The 25,571-nt window shown below is 36.1% G+C and overlaps 1 long non-coding RNA gene across 2 annotated transcripts in view; it reads right to left on the bottom strand.

Annotated features, from left to right (window-relative positions):
- Positions 1 to 25,571, bottom strand: part of LOC141394013 (uncharacterized) — a 215,813-nt gene that overhangs the window by 29,871 nt on the left and 160,371 nt on the right. For both annotated transcript variants that reach the window (XR_012410236.1, XR_012410235.1), the window contains exon 3: positions 14,197 to 14,243. This is a non-coding gene — a long non-coding RNA (uncharacterized lncRNA). The remainder of the gene's footprint in view (positions 1 to 14,196; positions 14,244 to 25,571) is intronic.

The following is a 25,571-nucleotide window of genomic DNA, read 5'->3' as shown; positions in this document are numbered from 1 at the left end:
TGCACTATCTTGGCGTCAGGTACATTCCCTGATGTCATTTGTGAAAGGCTAAACTCCTATTTGACTCCTATCCGCAACTAAATCCACGGTGACTTTGTTTACCACATGAACTATAGAGGTGAGCACTGAGCTTAATGTCATGCCGATGGTAGCAGAACTCCGACCCCAAGATTCTAGGGGTTACTTTCGATAACATGTTCACGTCGTCCGCACATGCCACAGCTATCTGCGACAGGCTGAGGTGTATGTTGGTCCTCAAGTTCCTAGACAGCAGAACTAGGCGCGCAGAGAAAGACACCTTGTTGACCACATATAACGCGATAGGTCGATCTGTTGTATGCTAAAAAATGTATATATTTATGGACTATTAAGGCACAAAAGTTTTGCAGGGGAGGTACCTTAAGGAATGGGCCGACATAGTCCATTTTGGAAGTGGTTCTTACTTTGGGAGTTATTTCTCTCGATAGATATCGCGCCCATCTATTATTTCAGTTGGTCACCATATTATTAAGAGCTTTTGGACCATTATGTCAGGAAACATGTGCTTGCTTACAAAAAAATATAGCTGTAAACAGGGCCAATTGGAATAACTTCTGTAAAAATTTTCAACGTATCCTTAACCGCATAAAAATGTTGAACATTTGTTTAAGTTGTACCCCAAGGATTGGACCGATAGGGCCCACTTTTGAGATATCCAAAGTTTGGACCAAATCGGTTGCGCCGTTTATGAGATATCGCGCGCACCATGTTGGCGAATATTTTCAAAATTTTGTGGCGGAGGTACCGGAAGGAATGGAAATATAAGCACCACCTTCGAATTTCATTTAATATTCGATGAAAAAGTATGATATGCAAAGTGTGAACGAACGCAGTATTAAGTTCGAGAGTTGTCCTACGTACCAGCCACTACACATGCTGGCAGTACGAGGTTTTTACAGCTTTCGGGTAATTTTCTCCAGAAGTATGCACTTGCCACTCAAACAACTTGTACCATCGTAATATGGCCCTTGAGTGCAATATGTTGCATGAAAAATCAAAACGATTCGACAGGGGTCCTAAACTGCAATTATCGGAAATTTTGTGTGGGAGGTACCCGAAGGAGTTGACACATATAGTCTATATTTTAACCGGGTCTATGTCTCGTAGAAATATTAGGATGTGCCAAACATCAAAACGGTTACTAGCTTCGAGAGTTTTCATGCGCAGCATTTTAGCAAAGAGTTTGGAACTTTTGTGGGGGAGGTACACGAAGAGTGGACCGATATGGCCCATCTTAGAACTTGTTTTAAAATTGCGCAAAATATTACTGCCAAATTTTGGACCGAATAGGCTTATCCGTTCGTGCGCTCCATCCAGCTTTCTGGCCATTATCCCAGGAAGTACGGACTTCCCCTGCCAAAGCTTGTACCGTCGTAAAGCGGCGGCGAATACAAGTTGTTACAAGAAAAATCAAAACGATTCTAAAAGAGGTCTTAAACTGCATTTTTGCGAAATTTTCTGTGGTAGGTAACCGATCTATATCTGCTAGAAATATAACGATGTGCAAAGCATGGATCAAATCGGTAAGTGAGAGTTATCGTGCACATAATTTTTGCACAACATTTTGAACTTTTGTGGGGGAGGTATCCGAGTGGACCAATATGGCCCATCTTTGAACTTAAACTAAGTTTGAATAAATGCGCAAAATTTCGAAGAGGTTTCCGAGTGGACCAATATGACCCATATCTGATCTTAAACTAAGATGTTGAACTTTTGTGGGGGAGGTATCCGAGTGGACCAATATGGCCCATCTTTGAACTTAACCTAAGTTTGGATAAAACATTACGAAAATCGGTTAATCCGTTCGAGAGTTATTGTGCGCTCCTGTCAGCCAGACAGACGGACGGACATTTCTAAATCGACTCCAACTTATCGGAAACGGATTTCTTCCAAACATACTTGGAATCTAGAACCATTATTTCGATAAGGCAAATTTTGCCCGTATAAAAGTGCATATTCCCCTTTTTAAATGCAGAGGATATGAAAAGGTGAGTTGCTCTTATTAACTTTTTTGGTTTGTGACAATTCCAAATGTCTAACAAATGCCAATAGCATTTTAGAAAGATTACGATATTGGTCCTTTATGATACGCTTTTACATCATAAAGATGTATTATTATCATCACTAATAATCATGTTTTCGAAAACTTAATTCTGCCTTTCTAATATTGCATTTGAAAATTTATTAAAATTTCTCACACCACCATTGATAAAAGATAACAATTTTCAAATATCCAAATTTGTATTATGCACAAATTTCTATAATCAAGCTGCCCAAAAACTAATCAATAGTTTCAAAGGATTTGAATAAAAATCGTTCAAAAGTCGATAATTACAATCGCCTCTCCAATCATCAATGTAATCGTCCATAATCTGTATTATTATCATCATCAGCGGTAGGCTGGCAGCGTCAACATAGCTCGTACAATAACAAAATTATGATCTATTTAAAGTACCAGAGGCCTAGTCCTATTAAATCCATAAATAATCTTTGAATTTATGATTAATGATTCATTTGACATTCTGTATTGAATAAAGTCTATCAAATCCAGAATGCACAATTTCTAAGGACGCGGACACACATACGTGCATTCACATACAGATACACAAAAAAAGCAGTAATGCCAACAACAATACCGATCAAAATTGAGCTTCACAAAAAAGAGGTGTCTAATAAAAATCATTTGAATAGATACAAACGTAAATATCTACATAGATACATATGTATGCATTTATGTACATACATACATACATATGTATCTGGCAGAATTTATATTGCATATAGATATAGAGAAAATATGTATTCAGTTTTAAAACTATAGACTTTGTGATGATACATATGTGCGTATGTATGTCCAGGAATGCAGAGCATAGACGCTAGTAGAATCAAGGGAACATTTTAGCAAAATAACAAAAAAGTACATGGAACTGTACATAGGAAATGCTTTGTATATGCTATGCACTTTGATAAATGCATTCATATGGGTGATTGCATGAAGTTGTCAAGATTGCACTGTAACGAAATTGTTTCCAGCTATAACTCCTACATATCATTGTTTGGATCATACATGAAGTGTGAACATTTTCCACTTGTATGGGACGGCGAAACGAAAACATTTTAATCGAAATATCATCTTGAAATGTCATCAGTTACTAATGAACACATAAGTTTCTGAGAAAGCAATGGGATTCTAGGTTTATTTTTGACGTAGACCACATATAACGGCACTGACCGATTACACTGCTCAACAAAATTGAAAAAGTTGAATGTTTCAGACGAAGTTGCAGTTGTTTCTAGATGAAATCGGCGAGTTATTTTCAAATCCCGTCCCGGTTTTTCTCCATCAGCTCTTGTTTTTGAGATATAGCTCAAAATCGGTTTTTACGAGTTTAACCCAGACTTTCGTTATTTTCGGATACAAACAAATATTTTTTTGTGGGTTTTTCGACATTAATATATTAAGGAGATGTTGTACGCTCGATACAAATCGTTTTTGAAATAGTTATGGTGAGTATATATCAAAAAAATATAGAAAATATACGACGGACCTTGTAAAAATTGCATATTTTGAGTACTTTAAGCGGTAACTACGTCATCGGGGGAAGTCATAGGATCTTCATATAGCAATGCGGATATGCTTAGGGTGTCTACTATATAGTCCAGTATTCAAATATATAATATAAAGTTCATAGCGCCCATGATTCGGTCATAACCTAAAAATCATCATGAAGACTGCCATTGAAAAGTAAATGGCTTATGTGGTAATGATATCACTGGTAAATTATTTCCCTTTAGCAGTCTTCATGGCGATTTTTAGGTTATGGCCGAATCATGGGCGCTATGAATCATGGGCGCTATGCCACCATAAGTACTTGTACAAAAATTTTTTTCTTTGGAAATTTTTTTCGTGAGTTTCCTGATATAATGTTCCAAAATCTGTAAGGTATGTGGCCACCAACTGAAATGACTGGTGGGCGCGATATCTATCAAGAGGAACGTCTCCCAAAATAAGACCCACTTCTAAAATGGACTATGTCGGCCCATTCCTTTAGTTAGCTCCCCTGTAAAATTTTCGATATATAATCCAAGTCCATATTTTTGTCGGCAAGTTCATACACCCAAAATTCTGAAAACCTTCTAAATACATACATTTTTTGGAAAAACAGTGTTTCAATTCTCTTTTAATTTGTATACATTTTCCAGGATTTACTTTGATGGCTAAGATGTAGAGTCTGCAGGTTAGTGTGTCAAGTGTGAGTAATCAACTATAGCTCAGTAAACGAATGATGAGCAGCAACAACAACAGCATCAGTTTAAATATAATAAATGATTGCCGTTTATTGCTCTTATTTTCAAACAACAACAAAGATTGCATTGTAATCTGGGGTGGCGACAGAGGTCTGTTAGTTATAATAAAGGTTACCAATGGCAATCTATGGTGCCGACGGAGGCCGGTTAGTAGTAACGCGCGATGGTTGATTAATAAGCGACAAGTTAACTACTCAAAGGTTGATCGAGAAGTGAACGTAGAGGTTCTTACAATCGCAGAGGATCTGAGTCGATTTATACTACTACAATTACATATTCCAATGATAGAAAACTAAACACCCACCGCTCTACGGCGTCCGCAGAGGGAACGTGCAGAGGAGATGCCTGATGATGTCAATTAGCATCCGTGATCGACTGAGCTATTATAAATTTAGATTAAAGACGGACAATTGTAATAAGAAACGCGAGAACTATGCAACATAAACTTTAAATGTATCCGCGAACAGGTATCAACCTCCCAGCAAACATTCGGATCCTTTAGCCTTTATGTAACCCATTACAAAGCAATGTAAACAAAAATAACCTCCTTACTAAGTTATGAGTATGGCGACACAGAGCGTGTGTGTCAGACTACAAATCCCTGACAAGATAAAGAACAGATGGTGATGCAGATGTTAGCGTTAAAACAATCATTAAAACAATCCTTTTGTAAGTAGTTACGACTGAATTTTTTTTTGCTGGGCTTAAGCCAACATTTTTGAATTTTTGTGGTGGCTAATTTGGAACGAGTGAAACGGCAAGATAATTATAAAATTCTTATCTTGATGTGTACCCCTATCCAAGACTAAATAGAAAATTTCAACCGCTTCGATTTGATAATGGCGCTAGAACCTTCAACATACCGAACATCCCTTCAACATAGGGATCGACAAATATCTTGCGGAAGATTTTATACACCTATAAAAATAATAAATACCAAATTTCAGCCACTACGCTGGGATATTGAGCCCACAATATTCAAAACAGCGAAAATCGGAAGGCACCGTTCTATGGGTGCTATATGAAGACGTGGACCTATACCGACAAATTTCTAGTGGAAAGTTTACTATCCCTTACTAAAACTAAAATCAAAGTTTCAGCAATTGGGGTTGGATATTGAGGCCACAACATTCGAAATACTAAAAATGGGAATGTATCCTTCTATAGGGCTATGTGAAAACGTGGACCTATACTCGTATGGAACATTTTATGCTCCCACCGACGATGTCGCTGAAAACAACCAAATACATGTTCGCATGTCAAACTGTCCTGAGTACGATTCAAATAATATATAAGATCCAAGTTTCATATCATTGGGCATATCATCCATGCTCTTATCCCTTCTGTAATGTTAGAGCCAAGTAATTTTTTTTATATCTTAGCATATGTACTTCTACTGTATGTTTTAATGCAGGAACGCCAATATTGAATCGATCCTGAAGGTATCTGTAATTGTTTGAAAGGTATATAAAAAGACAATATATATATATTTCAAATTTAGCTGTTTTTGGTATACATTGTTATATTACAATGGACCAGGAAATAGCTCATAATTATTCCCTATAGTTGAAAACAACAAACATGTTTCTACAAAGCAATATTCCAAAGCTAACTCCTATATATGTATATATGTAAATAAAATTGCATATTATGCATTTCTGAATGCATCTAATATACTATATGCAGTTTTTATATAACATTTATATACATAGGTACATAGTCATATATGTATACATATGTATGCACATAATATGTGAAAAACGCATAGTCTAACAACAACAAATCGCTGCATAGTTAGTTTTTTGCATTTGCATTTGGTTCGTATGTGGTTGCCTGCTTGCTTGCAGCAACAAAAGTACAAAAGTGCATTGCATGTAACCACAGCAATGACATGCGCACATCTAAAAACATTCCCTGTCCCCGTTGGGTATGCCATGCAACATGAAGCCATCATTATTTTCAGTTCTACTTCACTTTTGTAGGTGTTGCTGTTGCTGTCCGACGACCATAATCCACAACCATTTTCCTGTTGGCTTCCATGCTGTTTAGACGTGTTTTTGGCTTTGTCTTGCCGTCGCTTAGACATGGAGTATTTGGGTGAGCGTATATGGATGACTGTGGCGGCTGTGGCTGTATTAGTGGTCCTATGCCATAACACTATTTCAACTATTTCATTAGTGGTAGCATGGCAACTCTAGTCTATTGTTTAGTTTTTCGATGGTGGTTGATTTCGGCTTCAACTACAACCCTAATTTGCTTTGAAATGAAACCACTAAAACAGTTATTTAAGAGAACCAGTTACCCTGGGTAATACTCTTAAATAGCAAATGGAACGCCTTGTATTTTATCCGTAGTTTAGTTGGTCAATGAACCTTATTATCGACCCTAGTCCAATTAGAAAAAAAACTAGCGATTATACACTATTATCCAATAGATGGCAGTAGTTGTAGTGTTTTGTCTTGTTAGAATGTTAATGAGAATTGATGGATTAGAATTTTATAGAAATATTATCAGATCCCTTTGGAAGATCAGAAACAATATTCCAGTTAAGACAATTCTATAATTGGTCGCTAGATGTCGGTATATTGTTGTTAATGGCCTTTCTGCCTGAACATAGTGTTACAAAATTTGTTTAGGCCTTTACTGACATCTAGTCAATTACGAAGCTGAAGAATAAGGTACCCGAAAGTGATGGCTACAAGCAGATCTGTATTTACAGTGTAGACATCAAAAGAAGAGAGAAACAAATTCATCTCAGGGTGACGACCTCCGCGAACTTTTTAAAGACCAAGAACTGCGAATCTGCACCTGTAATGTTCGGACTCTTTATAGAGAAAGTGCAGTTTAAAACTAGCAGATATATTTGCATACAACAGACTGATATTACCGCCATATAAGAAATACGATGGATTGGGAAAGGCGTCACAACGACACCTAAAGGTTACACCAATGAGTTTGGTTGTGGATTTGTAGTTAGTGGGAGCTTAAAACATCTGTTCTGCAATTTCACCCATGGCATAAAAAACTTGCTACAATTCGGATTAAAGCTAAATTTTTCAAAGAATAAAAGAATAAAAGAAAGAGCAGACTATAGATATATTTTACGAAAGCTTAGAACAAAATTTAGGTATCCTGCCCACGACTCATTATTTTAGGCGATTTTAATGCTGAAGGAGAAGGAGAAGAATTTTGGGCCAATCGTAAAATAAAGTCCCCACAGTGATAACGGAATGAGGCTGATAGACTGGCAACGGCGAAAAACATAGTAGTTAGCAGCACCAGATTTAAGCATCTCTACATTAATAAGGGCACTTGGCTTTCACCAGATCAAAAAAATTAAATCAAATTATTACATTGCGATAGATGGAAAACATTATTCCAGTGTGTTGGATGTACAATCGTTCTAAGAAGCAAACATTGACTCGAATCCCTACCTTGTTACAGCAAAGGTACGTATCTGATTGAACGTTGCAAATAAAGTACGAACAGACACAACATGGAAATTTGACATCGGTAAGCTGTAATAACAATATATGGCTACATGGTATTCCACTTAACAGTCCTAATTGCTTAACGAAAGCACTCCTCATATCGATAACGTATCAGCACAGTGCTAAAATTTCGCCCACTACATGTGATAAACGGAAACCCTACACTTGGATACCAGAGGTCCCTACCAAGCACCCCATTGTATGACCAGGGGTGTTGTGTTCTTACAGGTGAAAATGCGGCAAATAGAGCTACTTTAGAATCTGTAATTAGGTATCGGCAGAACAGCAGAGAGAGAGAGCAGAAAAGTTTTTTTTTTGTACAGGAAGGAGAGAGAAATGGAAAAATGGGAGTGTGGAAAATCAAGGCTACACTGGCCAGAATGAATTCCGAAAATTCTACCATTGGATAAAAACAATTTGGTCACATTCAATGCGGCTTTATACCTTTATACCAAATTCACCATAGACCAGATATTTACCCTTTGGCAAATTCTGGAAAAGACCCTACAGATGCAAATCGACATTTGCCATCTTTTTGTAAATTATAGAGCAAAGGTTTGATCTAAATGAGCAGTTTAAAAAGCAAAGCCGCATCTCGTCAAACAAAAATAAGATTTAAAAAAATACTGACATTACTCGTGCTAATATATGGTTCCGAAGCCTGGGTACTTTCCCAAGCAGATAAGGCAGTGCTTGGTGTTTTTGAGAGAAAAATTCTTTGAAAGATCTACGGGCCAATCTTATATGAATATGTGTTCTGTAAACGGCCACCTAAGTAAGTAAGTATATAATTGTTCCACAAACATCCCAGATTGGACAAGGGAGACTACTCTCATATCAATGAGTGCACCCCGATTCATATTAGCTCAATGATATGGGACCTACTGTTTATTGCCGAGTCCGAACGGCGTGTCTTAAGACACCACTTGTAGAAAAGTTGTACAAGGCTGAAATACTCAGGAAATGTCGCCAACATCACTGAGGGGTATTTTCCCACCGTTGAAAATTTGATGTTGCCTGGCCTGGGAATCGAACCCACGACCTTTAGAGTGCAAGGTGGGCGTGCATACGATTGCACCACGGTAAGTAAGTACCTTCGGTAAAATTCCTACAATTTAGCGAATTTTTTTTGGAGGAGATACTAAACAGAATTATACTATATTGTTCATCATCGAAATTAAGAAATGCTGGTTATCGTAACATTTGTTAGTTTTTGGCTCAATTTTGTGAAACCAAAATGGACTAGCCCTCGAATTGCCTTATCGCTATATCTGGACTGGAAGGACTACCTTCGGTAAACATTTCAAAGCTATTTTCGAATATTTAAAATGTATGCGTTTCAAATGCATGTGATTTTAACTGAAACAAATGAGCCAAGGCTATAGTCGGGTCGGGGCCGACTATGTGATAACCTACACCACTACCCCTGTGCATAAGCTTTTGACTGGTAAAATTCAAAATATTAAAATGGGGATAGCTTGGCACATTTGCTCTGGTTTTCATTAATACAGGTCAATATTGTTGAAACGCATTTAAGTACAACTCAAATAAAACAAGTAACAAAGTATCAGTCGACATTGCCGACAGAGATATACCCTCAGCCTGTGTGGATTGAAATACTTTTTTTTCCAAAAAAAAGGGGGGGGGGGGTTTTCAAAACAATATGGATAGGATTAAAGCGCAACAATTTGCGGGGATATCAATAGATAGGGCTTTTTTTAAACTAAGTTTCGACAATAATACCATTTTACCGAATATTTTCGAACTTTTGTGGGGGAGGTATCGGAAGGTCCACTCCTTCCATCTTCGAATTTCATCTAATATTACGATATCCAAAGTCGGGACGAACGCAGTATTCGGTTTGAGATCTCCAGTCACAACATATGGTGTCATAGGGGGTTTTTACAACTTTCGGGCTTTTTTCTCAAGAAGTATGGACTTGCCCTTGAAAAAACTTTTACTGTCGTAATTTAGGCAGCGAATGCAAGTTGCTTCAAAAAAAAAAAAAAAATTAAAGTGATCCGAGAGCAGGTCTTAAAGTGAATTTATCCAAAAATGAGTGTGGGAGGTACCCGACGGAGTGGACAAATATAGTCCATATTCGAACCTGACCTATCTATACCTGGTGGATATATTAGGATGTGTAACGTATGGACCAAATCTGTCACTCCCATCAAGAGTTATGGTACACACAATTTTTCCGAACATTTTTGAACTTTTGTGGGTGAGGTACCTGAAGGAGTGGACCGATATGGCTTATTTTCGAACATAAACTAAATTTGCACAAAATATTACGAAGGCCACATTTTGGACCGAAACGGCAGATCCGTTCGAGAGTTATACACACGGTGTCATATGGGTTTTTTTTGCAACTTTCAGGCTATTTTCTCAGGAAGTATGGACTTGCCCCTAATGAAACTTGCACCGTCGTATGGGGGGCAGTGAATATAAGTTACTACAACAAAAATTAAAGCGATTCGAGAGCAGGACCTAAACTGAACTTTTCCGAAATTTTATGTGGGAGGTACCCGAAGGAGTGAACCGATTGAGTCCGTATTTAAACCTTATCTAAGTCTGGTACATATTTCACGATGTGCAAAGTATGGACCAAATCGGTTACTCCCATCAAGAGTTATCGTACGCACAAATTTTCCGAACATTTTCGAACTTTTTTGGTGGAGGTACCTTTAGGAGTAGACCGATATGGCCCATCTTCGAACTTAGACTAAGTTTGGACAACATATTACGATAGACAAATTTTGGACCAAATCAGCTCATCCATTTGAGAGTTATTGTTGCGAACCAGTCAGCCAGACAGACGGACGTTGCTAAATCAACTCCAAATTGTCTGAAACACGTTTCGTCCAAACATACTTGGGGTCTAAAATCATCATTTCGATGAGGCACATTTGAAAGTATGAACTTGTATATACCCTTTCTAGCCTAAAGGCTGAGGGTATAAAAATGGAAAAGTGGGATGTACGCCAACTATCAATAGGCTTTTTTATTTGTGAGACCCCCATCAACCCCCAAAACTTTATGAGGAGCCGATCAAAATTCCGACCTGTAGTGTGATTGCAAAAAAATTAAAAAATGGGATGTATTACCGACTATTGCGATATCTCCGTTATTTGACCACCTACGCCAACATACAGGGTGTTTTTTTAAGTCCGATAGAACTTGAAATTGTAAAAAATAACACAAAAAATTAAATTGTAATTAAAAGTTTTTTTTTTTATTCGAAATATCAATACGTGACATTAACATTTGAAAATGATTTCGGGCATATGGGCACCGCGGCTGTTCTTGACGAAGTGCATGGACGTCCAATTTTTGGCCACTTTTTCGAGCACAGCTGGCCGTATGTCACGAATAACACGAACAATGCTGGCCTCCAAGGCATCAATTGTTGCTGGTTTATCAGCATAAACCAGTGACTTCACGTAGCCCCACAGGAAATAATCGAGAGGTGTCAAATCGCACGACCTTGGAGGCCAATTGACAGGTCCACTTCTCGAAATCAACTTATCGCCAAATTTTGATTTCAATAAGTCGATGGTTGCGTTCGCCGTATGGCACGTAGCGCCATCCTGTTGAAACCACATCTCCTCCGGATCAATGTCATCCATATTTTCAAACAAAAAATCATTGATCATGGTGCGGTAACGATCTCCATTGACCGTAACGCGAGCTCCGGCCTCATTTTTGAAGAAATAAGGCCCGATGATGCCACCAGCGTGAAAACCGCACCATACGGTGCATTTTTCTGGATGTAATGGAGTCTGTAGGGTCTCTTGTGGATTGGTCTCACTCCATATGCGGCAATTTTGCTTATTAAAAAACCCGTTAAGCCAAAAATGCGCCTCATCGCTGAACGCCATACAAATGACGAAGTCGTCTATAAGTTCCGCGAATCGACGACTGATTTTCAAAGTAAATTTGAATAATTTCGTAGCGTTGTTCAAGCGCGAGTCTATTCATGTTGATTTGTCAGAGTATACTGAAACAAATAAAAAAAAATTTCATCAAAATTTAATTTTTTGTGTTACTTTTTACAATTTAAAGTTCTATCTAGCGTAAAAAACACCCTTTACTTTGCATCATTGTAAATATGGGATTTTCTACTTGCATAGTCAGATTTTGTTTTTGGAAGGTCCCCAACCAAAGCTGTGATATTCGTCATTAAATCGCAAAATGAATAGTTGGGTTCTATTAGCGGCTATTGCGATATCTTCGTTGTTTCATTACCTACGACAACCTACATCGTTGCAAAGGTGATATCTTCTACCTTCATTAACAGGTTTTGGTTTTGATATACCCTATACAGAAGCGGAGATATTCGCTTTGAAATAAAATGTTGAATTTTTCTGCAAATAAGTTTTTTGCCCATTCCGACCCTTGAATATTATCCGACCAACACCAAAATCAATAGGGTTCTTCCCCTCCGGGACCTTCATTAACACCCAAAATTTTTTGACGATTACAAGGTTTAGATGGACAGCTCAGCTCGTCCAGACTTTATTTTTGGTATAAATATGTATCGGTCTACGACCATTATTTGGATGCGTTACAAACTTTTTGGCCAAAACCAAGTTATAGTGCCCTCCCCACATATTGGTGTTGGGTATAAATATTGCCTGATATAGACATTCTTGCAACTTGATGTTAGTTTCGAGGAAATTATAAGATTTGCAAATAATACGATTTGCTCAAAGTTCTTTTTATTTGGTGCCTGCAGGGGTTTTTGAGGTTCTGATCCATTATGTCGGAAATTATGGACTTGCTCATGAAAAACATTAGATCTTTATAATCGGAACAACATTTCAATTCGAGAACAAATCCACAAACTGCACATAATAAAAAATTTGCAACTTTTGTGGGCGATGTTCCTGAAAAAGTGGAACGATGTAGTCATTATTTTAACTTGCTGTAAATTTGGAAGAAATATTGCGATGTACAAAGATGGACTCCAAATTGGCTCAAAAATGTGTGGCTAAAACCATTACTACAATAAAGCACATTTCTGATCGTGACATTTAGAGCACAATGTAAACGTCCCGTGAACTAGGTTCTAACCTGGAAGAGGAAACTATAATTTTGTGGCACTTAATGACTATCGTAATGAAACCAATGTTTTCTGATGTCATAAGGACCGATCTCTGTTAACGATGAATATAGTTTGAATCTCTAGCTAACTATAGACAAGGGAAAATCAAAACTTTACTGACAAAACAACTGAAAATGATATGTAAATAAAATTATGACTTTTTTATTATTTTTATTTATTTATTTTATTTATTTATTATTCATAACTTTATTTCATATATCATAAACAAGTAAGAACAGACTATAGTCGGACGGGGCCGACCATGTGATACCCTATACCACTAAACGCGTCTTCTTGGGATAAAGTTATAAGATGTGCATTAGAAATTTTACCAATTTTCACACAAAAGTTTTGATCAATTTAACCCGCTAAATATTATCCGATCATACCGTTGACTTGCACGCTACTTCTTCATCTCAAACCAAAACTACGTTTAAAATTTCGCGCCGATCGGACTATTATTGCGACCTACAGAGCGGCTACAAAATCGAGCAAAAATTTTGTTTTTGGTCCATTTCATCCCTTTAACATTTCACGATCATCGCCAAAAACTAATCAGTTCTATTCTGGTCCAAACCCGACCTCCATACTAAATTTCGTGACAATCGGTCCATAATTGCGGCCTCTAGCTTGATTACAATTTTTAATGGACGGACAGACGGACGGACGGACGGACGGACACACATTGCTAAATCGCTTTATCTCGTCGAGATATGAAGTTTGGTATACCACATGAGGGGTCTACGACGAATATTTCGCGGCGTTACATGAATTTTTGGGAAAACAAACTTATTATACCCTTTTCCACATTGTGGTATAGGGTATAAAAAGTGGTTTGTACGGGACCTTTTTCAATATTTAAATTGAATACAAGTTATCTTAGTCATTCATAGGCAAAAGGTCATTCATTCGTGCAACAGGAAGTAATTTTTTGAGAAATTTTGTTTTTTTATTTCATAGTATATTTTCAAAAAAAAAATGTTTTTTCAAAGTGGTATGTGCCGAACCTTTTTTATAATAAAATGGAATGAATGTTATTTTAGGCATTAATAGGCAAAAATTCATTCATTCTCACTACAGAGAAAATTTTAAAAAAAGCCATAACCCTAATGTACATATGGCATTTCAGGTTATAAAAGCAGCATTAGTTTGCAACATTTGCTTGACTCATTGAACATTCGTTCCATTTACTCTATCATTCTATTTTCCTAAGTGGGAAATATTAACTAATAGTGCCAACAAGCGTCTTACCATTTCCTGGAATGTTGCTCTCTGTGAAAGAATTCCTGCTTGAGGGGCTGAAAAAAAAACAACAATTTCTTGTTAGTTTTTTTAAATGTAGCAGTTGAACTCTTAACTGAATGCATATGTATGTTTTGGAAATGTTAGATTCAATAACTCATTTTGAAAATTTTCAGAGGTCAGAAACTACTATTAACAATAAACATAGAAATTTTCACACGATTATTATTTGAGTGCTTATAAATTTCAAATCACAATATTGTAATTTTAATAATCAGCTGGACTTATCGGCCAACCAGGTACAGACTTTAATTTCAGATATTTTACCCCAAAGAAAACCTTTTGTATTTGTTAATAAGAATCTGCCAGTTTTATGATGGCTTTGATAGTACATCCACCACAGAAATGTATAACAACATAAATCATTGTGACACATCGCATATTAAATACACACGTATTAACAAAATCAAAAGGCACCACCACAACATTCAGCCAGACCAGATTGCATAACATTCTTCAAAGCAATTGTAACGGTAACATAAATATGTCAAAAGAATAATAACAATATTGGACTTTACACCTCAAATAATAATCGTGAAATTATTGTCACAAATGTAAGAATTTTTTCATTGTCACGTTTTGGGTGGGTGGATGGGCGGTAGTATTGACGATTCATCTCGCCATAAAAAACTTCTTGTTGTAAAATATAATTCTTATTTTTTATTTGTAATAAGCTATTTGTAGATGTATTTTCGTTTAATAAGAATCTTATAAACGTATCATTTTTTATTTCTATGGGTGGCCACAAAATATACCAATTTAAGTTTGTGATGTCCTTTGTTATAATTTTTATAGCATACGGCCAATGGTTACACTGTCTACTGTTTTCAGTAGCTGACAAGCGTTTCATGCTTTCATCTTGTCCCCCATTCTCAAATGACAATACAATGTATCTTCTTCATTTCGTCATGTTTTCTTTTCATGATTACTTCTTTAACGACACATCATTCGTTGTTACAAAGTATTGTCCGTCAATAAAGCGGAGAACAAACATGTCCATCAACTTTTAATTGTTAATGAACAATTTTCTTTTTTTAATGCCTTGTAAAGATATATTTTTCATGGCCGTCACATCGCATAGCAGAGATTTCTGCTTAAAGATGCCACAATTATGAAATTGAAGAAATTAAATAGACACATGCAGAGGTCATTTACCAGAGCAACGATATGAAAAGACCAATATTTATTTATTATTCACAATATTAAGAAGGAAAATAATTGAGAGAGTAAAATTATAATTTGTTTCACAATGGTCAGTTTATTAGATAATTGCTAAAAGCAAATAACAAACAAAAATATGCTGTTTTATTTTTTCAACTAAGCACAAAGCCAAATAAACATATGTAGATAGTCGTTGAAGTGTGGTATATTACATAAATAATAGTAATAATTGTTCCACAAAAATCCCAGAAGGGACAAGGGAGACTTCTCTCATATCAATAAGTGCACCCCGATTAATTCATATTTTCTCAATGATATGGGACCTAATGTTTTTCGCCGAGTCCGAACGGTGTGTCTTAAGACACCACTTGTAGAGAAGTTTTACAAGGTTGAAATACTTAGGGATATTTTGCCATCGATGGATGGGAATCGAACAGTAGACCTTCTAAGCGCAAGGTGGGTGTGCATACCATTGTACCACGGTGGCACCCATATTGGATTTATAAAGAATATAAAACCCTTGAACAAAACGTGCTTACTTTTTTGAATGTAGACGTTGTACCAATTGAGATCGCGAAGTCAAATCGGTTGGAAAAAAATTGTCGGTGCCACAGATAGACTGATGTGGTTAAATTTATTTTTGAATTTTACATTGAACAAAAACGTGGAAATACTACGGTTCCCCTCAACATAACCACCTTTAAACCAACCTTAATGTTGGTACGCGTAGCGCAGTGTGCAGTGTGTTCGGCTACAAATCAGAAGTTTACATGATCAAATCCTGGAGAGAGAGCAAAACAAAATTAAAATATAAAGTGTGGAAAACAAATTCCACCTCAACTGTTATAAAATAGCTTATTTTTTCAACTTCTAATGGCCCTATAATAACCAGTTATTCTAGTGGTTATATAACATCTAGCTATTCAGAGCGACAGACCCTTGTTCAAATAATGGGTTAGTGGAGGTTTTGTTAGTAGTTACGACTACCAAAAAGAACTATAACAAGTAAAGAGGTATCAGTCGGCTTTGCCGACAAAGATATATCCTCAGCCTTTATGAATTGACATTTTCTTCTACGGTCAGATCGAATGTATTTAGGGTCTTTCAGAATTTCGTAGCCCAAAAATGTGGATCACAGTTCAAAATTACTCCATTTCCCATACAAAATTTTGAGAACGAACAACGATTTGTGTACATTGTTCAATTTCAACTACTCTCAGAACGACGATAAAATATGTCCCATCTCTAACAAATGAGAGAATTTATCGAAATAAATTAATTATGACAGGAAAAATACAAAATTTAAAAATGTATTAAAAACCCAAACATTTTTAGAGAAACTGCAAAATATGAATGTAACGACAAGTTTGTTAACGACAAGTATACATTCAAATCATAGCAAATTGTGTCTTCGCTTTCATTGCACTTGCATTTCTTGCCCATCGTTTCAAATTTGCGTGCACATTTAGAAACAAAAATCAAATGCCTGCCGGAAAGTCTGTATACCAAAAACTTATTTTGGCAGGTCTCTCTCGTTAATTTTCAAAATAGAAATATGCGAAAATATACTGAAAACACCAAAATGTTGAGAAAAATTAGAAAACATGAATGAAAATAATATAATTGAATATTGAATAGATATCTGTAAGAAGGACAAATATTTTTTCAGTTCATATCAATTAACTTCACTCGTCTTTTGGCTGAAACTTTCTTTAAAATCAGTAAACAAAAACTATGAAAATATGAATCATGTTGCTATGAATTGTGTACCATGTCGTATGAACGGGTTAATTCGTGTACGTAATTATGAGAACGAACGACGTTATTCAAATGCTGGTATGAACATAGCATTAACATTTATCTTTGACAATTAATTTTCAATAACAACAATGTTGTTTTTGTAAAGTTGTTAGTTGTTCTAATTCATGCATATATCTTATATAAATTTGTCTTGCCCCCAGCCTATGTGAATTTAATCTTTCATCGACGCACAGTGCAAAATATGAGCACTTTAGCGGAACTTTACTAATAACTTTTAAAGGAAAAGGTGTAGATTCCTAAAATTTTGCACAAATGTTTCTTATATTAGTGGACAGTGTGGGGCTCAAATTGGGCCACATAGACCCGCGGTTTCCAGTAGCGCTCATGTAACGGTGTCTGCCGTTTTTACGTTTTACATTCATTTTTCATTCAATCGATTTTGATGCAAATTGGTATATTGAGTTTTCAGCGGATAGAAAACTTATGTACAAAATATTTTCAATATAGGTTCGCGTTTTGGAATAGCCCCCACATGCCGGGCTCCCTCATATTGGGTATTTTAAAGGTTAAAGACAAAAATTACTGCCGATTTTGATGCAAATGTAAATTTTAAGATGTTAGCGAATAAAAAACCTTCTCACACAAAAGCTGTCAACATAGGTCCACTTCTGGGTGAAGCCCCACAACCCTACACATCTATTAAGGAGTAAAATGCCAATATTTTTTGTTTTCATTTGTATCTATAATGTTTATTGGTCCATTCAGCAGGTTTGTACTATTAATTTTGTTAATAATGTCTTTCAGATCAAGTTCAGGTCTGCACTGCATTACAATTTTTAACGTATATTGGTATTTGCACCACAGCATTCAAAAATGTTGCACTATATATACATAAATCACTAACATTTACAGGTCAAAACTATTAAAAATTGCGAGAGGACTCTTAATTTAACAGAAACAGTCATTTGTTAACTTTAGTGAGTCTATTTCTTCAAAACACAGTCAACAACGGCGTTCATCGCCGCGTTTACCTTCCACTTTCGAAAATGAAATTCAATGAAATTTCCGAAGTCATTTTAAAAAAATTTAATTTCTCCGAAGACCGCACGTTACCGCAGCTGTTTTATGGCTTTGCGAACAGAGGAGACCCCAATCTTTCAGATCATATATGTCTTAAAACGTGAATGTATGGGAATCACTTTTGAAATATCCACGGAAAATAAAAAAAAATTATTTTGAAAACTTCAAAAAAGCACTTCTTTCCGATTAAAATTGCACGAAAACAATAAGAGTTTTTGCATTTTTTAAGAGTAAAATAATATAATATTTTTGTAAAATATTACCATACTTTACCATTTGTCCGCGCCACGCTATTTTTTTAATGAATCCAAATTATATTTTTTTAGAAAAAAAAAAATTATGAAACGAAAGTGCAACTTTAAGTGCATTTTTAAGTCGTTTCGTGGAGTAAAACGCCAAAACAACGCTTAATGTTCGTGTGTGTGGCCTAGTGTGTAGTGCAAAACAGAAGTACGTGAGTTCAAAACCAGCAAACAGCGAAATAAAAAAAATAAACTGTTCTAAATATTTTTTTTAGCTTATATTTTATTTTCCAGTGGGCATAGAATAACTAGTTATTCTAGTGGTTATAGAATAACTAGTTACTCAGTGCGACATGCCCTTGTTAAAATAATGAGTTAGTAGGGGTTTTTGTAAGGGGTTACGACTACCAAAAAGTACTATAAAAATCCATTATTTAGTAAGGATTTTTTGCTGGGTATATATTTTCGACCGATTTGAGGTATTTGGTGCACCAAACACCGAAATTCTGTCCAATTTTGATGGAATTTGGAAAATGTCACCGTATTTGGAATATAAATAAGTTTGTCAAATTATATTGAAATCGGCTCAGATTTGGATTTTATGTATTCGATGTTCAATTTTAATAAAATTTGAAATATGTAACGGAATTTGGTCTAGAAAATAGTTTGCGATACAGCGAAATAAAATAAAAATTTGAAGTGCGTTGAAATTGAAAACAAATTCCACCTCAACTGTTCTAAAAATAGAAAATATTTTTTTAGCTTATATTTTATTTTCCAGTGGGCATAGAATAACTAGTTATTCTAGTGGTTATAGAATAACTAGTTATTCAGTGCGACATGCCCTTGTTAAAATAATGAGTTAGTGGGGGTTTTTGTAAGGGGTTACGACTACCAAAAAGTACTATAAAAATCCATTATTTAGTAAGGATTTTTTTTGCTGGGTATATATTTTCGACCGATTTGAGGTATTTGGTGCACCAAACACCGAAATTCTGTCCAATTTTGATGGAATTTGGAAAATGTCACCGTATTTGGAATATAAATAAGTTTGTCAAATTATATTGAAATCGGCTCAGATTTGGATTTTATGTATTCGATGATTTTATGTATTCGATGTTCAATTTTAATAAAATTTGAAATATGTAACGGAATTTGGTCTTGAAAATAGTTCGCCGAATGGTTTTGAATTCGGTTTAGATTTGTTTATTTCAGATTTATATACATACCCAGCTAAAATACTCATTACAAAACCCCCTACTAACCCATTTTTTAACAAGGGAATGTCGCGCGAAATAAGTGTATATTTTTTGACCACTTAACCAAGTAGTTAAATAAGTAGTCACGACTTTCAGTAACTGCTCATTTAACTAGTTATGTAAGTGGCCAAAAAAAGCTTGTGGAAAAAATTAATGTCTTCTGCCATTGCTAATAGCTTTCATCATGCGGAATTATTAATGGTCCTTTGAACGATTCTGAAGAAATTAATCGAATCACATAAAGTCAGGGTTTTGTTAAGAATACTATATTCCTAACAAATCCCTGACTTTATAGTATTTTGTCAATCAAAAACCAAGAGATTGGCATGTAAGATACACCTATATTATCCTCCAAAAATGTTTGCACTTTTAAAAGAAGGCCCGATGGCAGGAAAACTATACATTTTAGAGAAAATAAATATTTTTTAAAAAATGCTTAAAAAGTCTCAGGAGTATAATTTTCAAAAACAATTATAAGTTTTGTCGCAAAAACAATTCTCGGCGCTAAGTGGGTTAAGAAAGTCAGTATACATAAGTCAAAAATCATTATACATAATATAATTTCACCTTTTTTATAAATATCTTTTATAAGGAATATCGCTAATAGCATCCGATTTTGGTCGGTCCATTGAAAAATGTGACACAATTTGGTCTAGAAAAAATTGTCAAATTATATTGAAATGGTGGTGGTGTACGATATTATATAGTCGGTCCCTTAAAGGTTTTATTGTTATATTTTGCCCATTCGGGACATCGTGTTTTCTAATTTCATCTTCCACTTGATGACTCCATCTAAGCTTTGGCCTTCCAACGCAATCGTTGCAACTCGATTTGTTTAACTATACAGATGTTGCTGTATAGCCGACACAGCTCGTGGTTCGTAAGATGTCGGTACTCACGGTCAACATGGATTGGGCCATAGATCTTTCGGAACCATACATTAGCACGGGTAGTATCAGTGTTTTGAAGAGCGTTATTTTTGTTTGACGAGATGTGGCTTAATTCTTAAACTGCTTACTTAGCCTAAATTAGCATCCGTTGCACAGTCCTACTTGTATGAGAAGGTGCGACAAAAAATATTTATAATCGTCGGATCAATCTGACGATAAAAATAAGTCAAAAATACTTTAGCCAAAAAATCATCAATATGGGTCCAGTTTTTTCTATAGCCTCCATGTAGCGGTATCACCCGATTTCAGGTAATCTGAAGCTTTTATCTAAATTTTCGGCCCTAGTTGGCTGTACTGTGGTATTTAGGTTTCCCAATGGTCAGAAACCTTCTGCGCCAAAAATTGTGGTCTTAGATCCAGGTTTCGGTATAGCTCTCATATTACGATACCTCCTGATTGCAGGTATTTTGAAGATTTTATCAACATTTTAGGCTCGAACTGGTTGTAATTTGCCATATGGAGTTCTCAATGATCAAAAACCTTCTGCGCTAAAAATTATGGTCTTAGGTCCAGGTTTCGGTATAGCCCTCACATTACGGTACCTCCCTATTTCAGTTATTTTGAGGTTTTTATCTACATTTTCGGTTCGAATTGGTTGTAATTTGCTAATCGTGGACAGGAAAGGAAACAAATTATTCCATTTGAGGTCAGAATATTTCATGGTAGGGGATATAATAAACTTCGGTGAGACCGAACTTTACCTTTTTACTTGTTTTTCATATTATATGTAGCATCAGACATATATCAAAATACACTCATAAGTAGATCCCAAAACAAAAATGTCTAAATATTTAAAGAAAAAACCAAAACACACAATTAAAACACAAAACAAAGAACTGAGAACTGAGAATACAGTAATGCGGCATATTCACTGAAAGGACCAGAGGCATTGTCAGTATTTTTAATGTCACACACGGAAATGCAAATATATGCAGGTGGAACCAAAGTTTTTGTAAAATTGACACTATTTCGAACATTCTTCAAAAAATTTGGAGAGTGGCGAAGGATGGCGAAGTTAGTAAAACTCTAATTCAATTTTTAGGACGTGGAAAAAAATCCACAAAAAAAGTGGCACATTTTACGCGAAAATTGTGTACACATTTTTATGTAAAATTAATAAGAAACCCTAACACTAAAACATCCATTTCGAAAAAAAATATTTTATCCTTTGAATTTTGAGTTACTTGCCTTGTAGGAAGTCACAACCTTACTGATGTTTTTAAAGTTTTTAAGAGATCATACGTAAATGTCAACTTCTTCTGTTTTGTTTTGTTAAATATCGTTATAAATTACAAAAACAGTGTTGGAATATTAAAATATAATATGTTTAGAGAAAAGAGAGAAAGAGGAAATTTGCTTGTCGCAGAGATTAGCTGATATCGATTTTTCGATTTTTGTCGCAGGCTGGGACCTGTGTGCGTTGGCGAGCACTATTCTACTTCTAATTTCTCAACTGATGTTTTTAGCTGTTCTTATGACGGTGCTACCTCAAAATTGTAGGTACCAACATGCGAGATCTGTGGACGTATTACGCCTCGATATTATCAATTTGGTTTTATCGCCGTTACTTCTTTTATCGATCGACCCATGATGTCAATGTCGTCGGAATAAGCAAGTAACATGTGGCTGTTTACATCCTCAGCATTTATGCTAACGAGGGTATATATGTATACACTTTCATACGGGAAAAATATGCCTTATCGAAATAATGGTTTTAGACCCCAATTATGTTTGGACATAATCCGTTTCAGACAACTTCGAGTTGATATAGCTATGTCCGTCCGTCTGGCTGCCCGGCTGGCTGGAGCGCACTATAACTCTCGAATGGATCAACCGATTCGGTCCAAAGTTTGGCTTTTCTAAGGTTTGGTCCAAACTTAGTTTAAGTTCGAAGATGCATTTTATCGGCCCACTCCTTCCAGTACCAGTGTGACCAGATTTAAAAAAGTGTTACAGCTAAATAAACATTAAAATAATGCCAAAAAAACGCTAAAGTAAGTAATAAAATGCCAAAAATAATGCTAAATTTAAAAACATTATTTTTTAATAAAATATACCTTCCGACACAGTATAGAACGTATATTAAATATATTTTTCAATTTGTATCGCATTGAAATACTCATTTGCTACCCTATATATACATATATATTCTTGATCAGGGTAAAATTCTGAGTGAATCTATGAATGTCCGTCCGTCTGTAGTAATCACTTTAGATGGGACACTAATCTTTTGGAAGGATGCGTCTTTTGTATTCAGTCAAGTCATGTTCGAAGATGGACTATATCGGACCATATATTGGTTTAGCCCCCATATAACGGTACTGCCCGATTTCTTTTTGCTGTTTTTGAGTGCATTTCGGACCGCATTGCTAATTGTATTTAAGGTTCCAAAAAACTTCTCCACCAAAAATTGTGGCATAGGATTCACGTTTTGGAATATCCCATATAACATTAACACACAATTTCTGGTATATTGACGTTTTTAGCTACTTTTATAGATCGAATTAGATATAATAATACAGGGTTCCCAGTGGTAAATAAACTTCTCCATTAAAAATTATGGACATAGGATCACGTTTTGTTATAGCCCCCATATAACGTTACCACACGGTTTCAGGTAGTTCAGAATTGCTCATGGTGAAGGGTACAGTTCAGAATTGTTCATGGTGAAGGGTATAACAAGTTCGGCCCGGCCAAACTTAACGTTTTTTACTTGATTTATTTTATTTGCTTAAGCGGTGTTTGAATTAAAGCTTTTTGTCGGGTTAACTTTCTTTATGGGGATTTATTTGACGTTTGCGCTATGGAACTGACATTTGAAATCCAGTGGATTCTTTAAATCCGGTTAAATGCAAACGCAATATAATTCACATGTTCATTCCTTCAAAACCGAGCAAAGAAAAAACTTCGTTGTTTTTCCATTGAGCTGTGATGGCATATTTTATTTTTACTAGTCACTAGTCAACCAAAAATTATCAATCAAACAAAAAAATAATGCTAAATTTAGCTGCAAAAATTCTAAAATGGTCACACTGTCCAGTACCTCCCCCACAAAAGTTCGAAAATGTTCGGAAAATTTGTGCGTGAACTTTCTACCAGACTTGGATGAGGTTTCAATATGGACTCAATCGGTCTACTCCTTCGGGTACCTCCAACATAAAAAAAGATCAGTTTAGGACCTGCTCTCGAATCGCTTTGATTTTTGTTGTAACAACTTGTAGTCACTGTCCCCTATAGACAGTACAAGCTTCATCAGGGGCAAGTCCATACTTCCTGAGAAAATAGCCTGAAAGGTGCAAAAAAAAACCCTTATGACACCGTGTGTAGTGGTTGGAGCACAAGATAACTGCCGATTCTGTCCAGAATTTGGCGTTCATAATATTTTGTCCAAACTTAGTTTATGTCCGAAGATAAGCCATATCGGTCCACTGCTTCAGGTACTTCGGGTACCTCTCACAAAAAAGTTCGGATAAGTTAACTTTAAGACCTTCTCTCGAATCTCTTTGATTTTTGTTGAAGCAATTTGCATTCGCTACCTCAATTACGACGGTAAAAGTTTTTTCAGGGGCAAGTCCATACTTGAGAAAACAGCCCAAAAGGAGTAAAAAACCCTATGACACCATATGTAGTGGCCGGAGAGCACAACTCTCGAACTGATACCGATTTGGTGCAAAATTTGGCCTTCGTCATGATTGGTCCAAACTTAGTTTTTGTTTGAAGATGGGCAAGACCAGTCCACAACTTCCTGTACTTTCCCGCAATATTTAAACAATGTCACTTCCATAATGGACCAAGTCGGTTCATTCCTTTAAGTACCTCCTCCGCAACACTTTTGAACTTGAAAAAAGGGCTGCCTTGGCAGCAGGTTTATTCCTGTTTTAATCTCATCTTGTCCGGGCGGCATGCATTGGATATATAGTATCTTCGTTGTCTTTGCAAGGGTGCCACCGTGGTGCAATGGTATGCATGCCTCCCTTGCACGCAGAAGGCTGGGGTTTCGATTCCCCGGCCTAGCAACATCAAACATTTTTCAACGGTCGCAAAATACCCCTCAGTAATGTTGGCGACATTTCCTGAGTATTTCAGCCTTGAAAAACTTCTCCACACGCCGTTCGGACTCGGCGATAAACAGTAGGTCCCATATCATTGAGCTAAATATGAATCGGGGTGCACTCATTGATATGAGAGAAGTCTCCCTTGTCCCGGATGGGATGTTGTGGAACAATGTTTTTTTGTCTTTGCAAGTATTGGATACCAACGTTTTGGAAAAATGATCTTTCCATATCCTGAGCACATCAGTTTGATGTTTCACTTTTTAGTAGAATTTTCGTACTTCATCCTGACTTCTGTACAGCTCGATTTTTTCACATTTCCGATTTCCTATTTCTCTCTTTTTCCTGCGGAAAATTTATTTCTCCTCTCTCCCTTTCTTCCGATGCCTCTTCCGTGCCCTTCACATTGATACTGATTGTAGAGTGGCCCTATATGTCACATACTTCTTTTCAGTAGCAGCACGACACTACTGATCATATCATGGATTCTTTGGTGGAGGTGTCTGCTCTCCAAGTATGGATTTAGAAGCTGTTTGGATGGAGTGGACAATACTATATACTATCCATTGTGATTCCATCTTCCAAATGTCCAACTACCGTGTTGTTTCTGTTCGTATTTTATTTTCTACGTTTAATCAGCTACGTACCTTTGATGCAACAAAGTCGTGATCCGAGTCGATGTTTGCTCCTCGAAACGATCGTACATCCAAAACGTTGATGGATGTCTTAGATCTATCACAACTTCATCAATTTGATTTTTTTTTGGTCTGGTGACAACCAGGTGTCCTTATGAATGTCGATATGCTTTTCACTGTGGAG

This window comes from Musca autumnalis, unplaced genomic scaffold, assembly GCF_047663935.1.
Source record: "Musca autumnalis isolate F117 unplaced genomic scaffold, ASM4766393v1 scaffold_1, whole genome shotgun sequence".
NCBI classification, from domain to species: Eukaryota; Metazoa; Arthropoda; class Insecta; order Diptera; family Muscidae; genus Musca; species Musca autumnalis.
The sequence above is the reverse complement of the archived record's forward strand: the minus strand, read 5'-3'. Positions and strand labels throughout refer to the sequence as shown.